We start from the raw sequence: 6696 nt of genomic DNA on the forward strand, positions 1-6696 counted from the left end.
CCAAATATTTTCTTATATTCAGCAAATACATTATTAGCTATTCATAGGCCCAATTATAGATATCAACCCTCTATAAAGTGTGCCTGGTTACATGTACCAGGGGCGTAGGATCGTTTTTCGTGTAGGAGGGCTAAAGTGTGAGAAGGCCCTTGCAGTGGAGGTCTGAGGACCTCCCACAAAATATTTTTCTTGGAGGAAATATCCTTAGATGCGATTTCCTAGTATCTCACAGCAGATCGTAACACCAGCAAAATAAGTTTTTTTTTCACGATTTCTATGTGACCAACTACTAATTATACACATTAACTATAATGAAATACCGGTAAGCCTACTTTATGAATTTTCCAAAAACATACCAAGGATGTTGATTCTTTATTATAAACTCATTCCCAATATCGATGTAGTTAAGGTTATCAGTTTTCTAAGCCTATTATGTTTTTACTCACGATTTGTTAAATCTTTCATTTGTTTTTCATGTTCCAATTTTATCTTTAAGTCTTTAACGGATTTTATGTGTTCAATTTCGTTGAATTCATAGTTTACATATAATAAATATCGAATGGTTAAATTGAAAATTATGTTAGTACAATAATCCTAAAAATACATAAATCTAATGATAAACCTTCGGTTGAGGGAAGGAGTTAGACAAGGAGACCTTATCTCTTGTAAATTAATCACAACGTGCATAAAAGTTTGTAATGAATTTGTAGGAATTAACATTATTGGCGAATACCTTAACAACATAAGATTTGCAGATGTCTTATAAGGCCATAAGGATAAGGATAGGGAAGTGGGGAATATGGGAAACGGAAGAGTCCCCTTGGATACAATCCAGATTATAGCCCGAAGGCAGGTACTCGGGATGGGAAGGAATAAGGAAAAAGGGAGATAGAGAAGTACAGGAGAAGAATAAAACAGAGGGGCAGACCCACTTGCGATGTCAGATAGGATTAAAAGCAGTTTGAAAAAAGAAAAAAGAAAAGACAGGCAGGGAGAGGAAGGGTTTTTTAGTTCAATGTCTAGCCCTGTTGCAGGAGTATGTCTGTCTGACACCTATTTTGATGGTTAAAGAAAGGTATGATTGTGGAAGCAGATGTCTTAGCTCTATTTACTAAATCATGGGACGAATTGCAAATGATGACAGAAAATTTGAATAGAGAAAGCAGAAATGTTGGACTGGAAATGAATATGAGTAAAACTAAGACAATATTCAATGAAAAAAGAGAGACAACAAATAACGGTTAAGACGAGTTAATGAATAGGAATGGATGAAGAGCTGTTAGTAAACAAAATGATAAGAACATAAAATGACCCTTTCTCCAAAAAGTTAAGGAATTAATCAGATGGTCCTACCAGTGTTAACTTACTAAAGCCTTAAATCATAAGCTAGTTACAACTCAAAGAACTATGGAAAGTATAATGGTAGGAATAACACTAAGAGACGGAAAAAGAGAAAATTTGATGCGATAAGAAATAAAGTAGAGCTTATTCTAACAGTATGTAAGAAAAAGAAATGGAGAAGAGTAGGACGTAAAATGAGGACAGCTGACATATGGATTAAACGAATAACATAATGGGGCCCCTGAGATTTTAAACGAAGCAAGGGAAGGGAGAGAAGACAATTGGCTGGCGGATATATTTATGCATATATATATATATATATATATATATATATATATATATATATATATATATATATATATATATATTCACAGAATTATATATCTATATAATATGTGTGTATATATAATATATATAATGTTCATATAAAAATGTATATATGCATATATATAATTACATACATATATATGTACATATATAATTATATTCATAGGTATATATATATACATATATATATATATATATATATATATATATATATATATATATAACTATACATATATATAATCTATGTATAAATAATATATATGTATATAATATATGTATATATACATATGTATATATATATATATATATATATATATATATATATATATATATATATATATATATATATAGGCCTTGTGATTATAGAATACTGCTTTTCCAACCAAGATTGTAGCTTACCATAATAATAATAATACATAAATATACAGTATACATATATATATATATATATATATATATATATATATATATATATATATATATATATATATATATATATATATAAGTGTGTGTGTGTGAATATATATCCTGTAAATATATACATATGATTAAAACAATTCCTTTTTCTAACATGGAAATGCATGTTAACATAATTCTTTTATCCGAGATTTCTTTTGAATAATAATTCTAATGAGGAATGAGGTTCTAAATTTATATAATCTAATATCTTTTAATCTTTTCTGAGTTACCAAATTTGTGCATTTTAATATATTTTTATTTTTTCTGAAGTAAAAGATAGAAGAGTAAATTTTCAACGAATAGTGGGGTTCAAGAATCCCCAGCCACCTAATCCTATGCCCCTGTTAGTGCGTATTTAATTTGCATTTGCTTACACTGTCTTTTCATATGCGTTTATCCTATTTCTTTACATTCATCTGCAACAGTCACCATAAAACAGCTGTAAAGTCTTATCCCCTTTTGAATCAATTCTTTCTCTCTAATGTTCCATCACCATTCTTTTCAACTCGCTTTCTTTATGACCTAATTATTTTTCCCCTCTGTGTGTATAGATATTCAAACAGTTTCTCTTCCGTGAAATCAGACTTAGTCATTATTAAATCACAATTTATTACAAACCAGTTGCAACCTTGATTAGTCATTATTATCATTATTATTACTTGCTAGGCTACAACCCTAGCTGTAAAGCAGGATGCTATAAACCCAGGAGCTCCAACAGGGAAAACAGCCCAGTGAGGAAAGGAAACAAGGAAAAAATTAGAATATTTTAAGAAGAGTAACAACATGAAAAAGAATATTTCCTATATAAACTATAAAAACTTAAAAAAAAAAAAAAAGGAAGAGAAATAAGATAGAATAATATGCCCGAGTGTACCCCCAAGTAAGAGAACTCTAACCCAAGACAATGGAAGGGCCATGGTACAGAGGCTATGGCATTACCCAAGACTAGAGAACAATGGTTTGATTTTGGAGTGTCCTTCTCCAAAAAGAGTTGCTTACCATAGCTATAACATATCTAAATGTAAGATATTAAATATTAGAAAAAATCTAATGTTTGTTATTTTGAGAAAAGGTCATAATGTAGGTAGATATTTTTATAAAATTTATAATTATATAAGTAATGGATATATTGAAATACAGATCATATACAAACCTGTTGCAGTTCTATCAAAGTAAATATGGGCATGTGTAAGTATGAATAATACTATATCATTCTTAGCAACGGAGGAAGTATAGTAAAAAATACCCAAAAATCATTGCAGTGGATTTGAAAATCATCACACAGTTCGGGCCTTTCCATAATAACCTTTCATTTGGTTCTATATTTATGCTGAGAGATTTGTATCCAATGTAATAGGAACCTAATGGGCTGTTGTTATATATATATATATATATATATATATATATATATATATATATATATATATATACTCACACACACACACATATATATATATATATATATATATATATATATATACATAAATATATAATATATTATACACATATATATATATATATATATATATATATATATATATATATATATATATATACATATATATATATGTATATATATATATATATATATATATATATATATATATATATATATATATATGTATATATATACACACATATGTATGTATATATATGCATATATATATATATAAAGCATGGATGTGTATACATACATACATACATACATACATATATACATAGAAAGAGAGAGAGGTAGATAGATAAAAATGAAGAGATCTTATAACCAAGGGTAGCTTCATAGCGAGCCCAAGCTAAATCACTAATACCAAATCTGGCAAAAAAATATATACTGAGAGATATTGCCAGAAATAGAGCTCTTTACGTCTGCCAATGAATCCATAACCATATATTTAGTGCATCTGGTCCAATGATTGTATATACATATTTTCATGTGCAGTCATCATTTCCCTAAATGTCATGTATCGAAATGGCTAAGTGGAAAAACAAAAATACTACTGTATTTTTTTCAACTAACACAACTGAGACTAAAGTCAAACACAAACATAAATATGTACACGTGTATAGAATTATGAATACATGTGAATATATATATATATATATATATATATATATATATATATATATGTGTGTGTGTGTGTGTGTATCAAATAACATATGAATATATACTTCACATAGATATATATATATATATATATATATATATATATATATATATATATATATATACAGTACATATGTATATATATATATATATATATATATATATATGTGTGTGTGTGTGTGTGTGTGTGTGTGAATACAGTATATGTATATATACATATATATATATATATATATATGTGTGTGTATATATACATATGTATACACAAACACGCACGTACACACACACATATATAAATATATATATATATACATATACATATATATATATATATTAATATATATATATATATATATATATATATAAATATACATATATATATATATATATATATATATATATATATATATATATATATATATATATATAACTGATGTTCTTCATTGATACTTCTGTACCACTCGTGTGCCACACAATCATACATAGTAACGATATTTCTCTTTATATATATATATATATATATATATATATATATATATATATATATATATATATATATATATATATATATATATCCTTTGTATCTTCGCTCTCCCCTCGCACTGATAGCAACTTGTATTTACCTGACTGCCTATTTCATTGTTAACTGTTAACAGAACCGGTTGCCGGTTGAACAAGAAATAGCATGTTTGTATTTTGTGACCTTCTTGCCGGGACCTAGTGTGTATATATACCCGATGTGTCTTTAATAAAGTACTCAGTTACATTCACCTCGCCTTTGCCTCACAACCTACTCTTTGGCACGTCACACTTCTCTGTATTATATGTAGTAAAAAATCAAGAATATAATCCTTATTTTCTATATGACATAGACTAGATGCAAAAGACAAAGAAGTATGATTCAAGACAAAATACTGAATCATAGTGATATTTAGAAATAATGGGTTGAAGAATATATTTTTTATATCTTAGGGATAATTAACTGTAGAAAAATATTTCCTAAAATTCGGCAATTGCCTTCTTGAAGAAAATTAGAAGCTATTATGGAAGAATAATCAATATCTCAAAAGCAATAGATTATATATAGCCATAAGTAGTTAAATTCATTCAAACGTAAAGGCAAAGTAGAAGACTTCACAAAGAACAACACCCCTTTAATGGAATTTATTCGTTTGATAGGAATAAGGTAGAAGACATGACAAAACTTGACAATTCGTTAGAATGGATATCCGCTAAGTAATCGGCTTTTCCAAGCCAGAAGGTAAGGTATAGAGACTGTTGAAACGGGCCTTTATCTACAGAGGGATTAAGACCTAAGGAATTGTAAAGGAAAGTCCCATACACTATTCCAACGCAAGAGGATTTCCTGGAAACCCTAAAGACTTAGATCAAAGAGAGTAAGGCACAAGACCTCCCTCTCCGTTGGGTGAGAATTGTGAACAAGAAATGGATTTTAGATTCCTCAAAACGGGAAACTCAAGGGATAGCGGAGAGTGCTGGAATAGGTAACTGATCCTTTGGAAAAGGCCAAATATAAAAAAAAAAAAATAGTCATGAATAATGAAAATTTTATAAACAAACCGAATGCTTCGAGTTTTATTTGATATCGTAAAAGTACCTAAGGTATATAGACCTAAAAATGCATAGTTTAATGTATATATATATATATATATATATATATATATATATATATATATATATATATATATATACATATATATGTATATATATATACATATATATATGCATATATATGTATATATACAGTATAACATATATATATATATATATATATATATATATATATATATATATATATACTGTGTATATATGCATATATGTACTGTATATACAGTATAACATATGTATATATATATATATATATATATATATAAAATATGTATATATATATAAATGTATATATATACCTATATATATATATGTGTGTGTGTTTGTGTGTGTGAGTGTCCCAAACCCTAGACAGAAAAATATATAGATATATCATGCGATCTTTGGATTTTGTGCAGTGAGATCATCATATACCTTTAACTCTTTACCTTTTAAGAGTACCAGGTCTTATAGAAAAAAATTAGGGAGATCATTGAACTTTATAAAAAGTATCATGGCTTTAGGAAATGTATAAATGTACTTATGTGTATCTTTCCACCACAAACACCAATCATCCTTGACACGCCGGAGGAAATAAACTAAAGGCTAGACATACAATGACAGTCAACTATCACGTGAGATTCATAGAAATCAGACATTTTTTTTTATTTATCTCACCTACCTTAAGTATACCAGGTATCAAAAATGTACTAGTCTATATTTTACGTCCAACCAAATACCGATTTGTATGGAAAGATAGTATAAAAGGAAGGTGCATTCTGCCGATAGAAGGTTATGAAAAGGAAGTGCCTATGCGGAAGGGGCGACACAAGTGAGGAAGGTAACAGCGGTACCTG

Source organism: Palaemon carinicauda, chromosome 2 (genome assembly GCF_036898095.1).
Source record: "Palaemon carinicauda isolate YSFRI2023 chromosome 2, ASM3689809v2, whole genome shotgun sequence".
Lineage (NCBI taxonomy): Eukaryota > Metazoa > Arthropoda > Malacostraca > Decapoda > Palaemonidae > Palaemon > Palaemon carinicauda.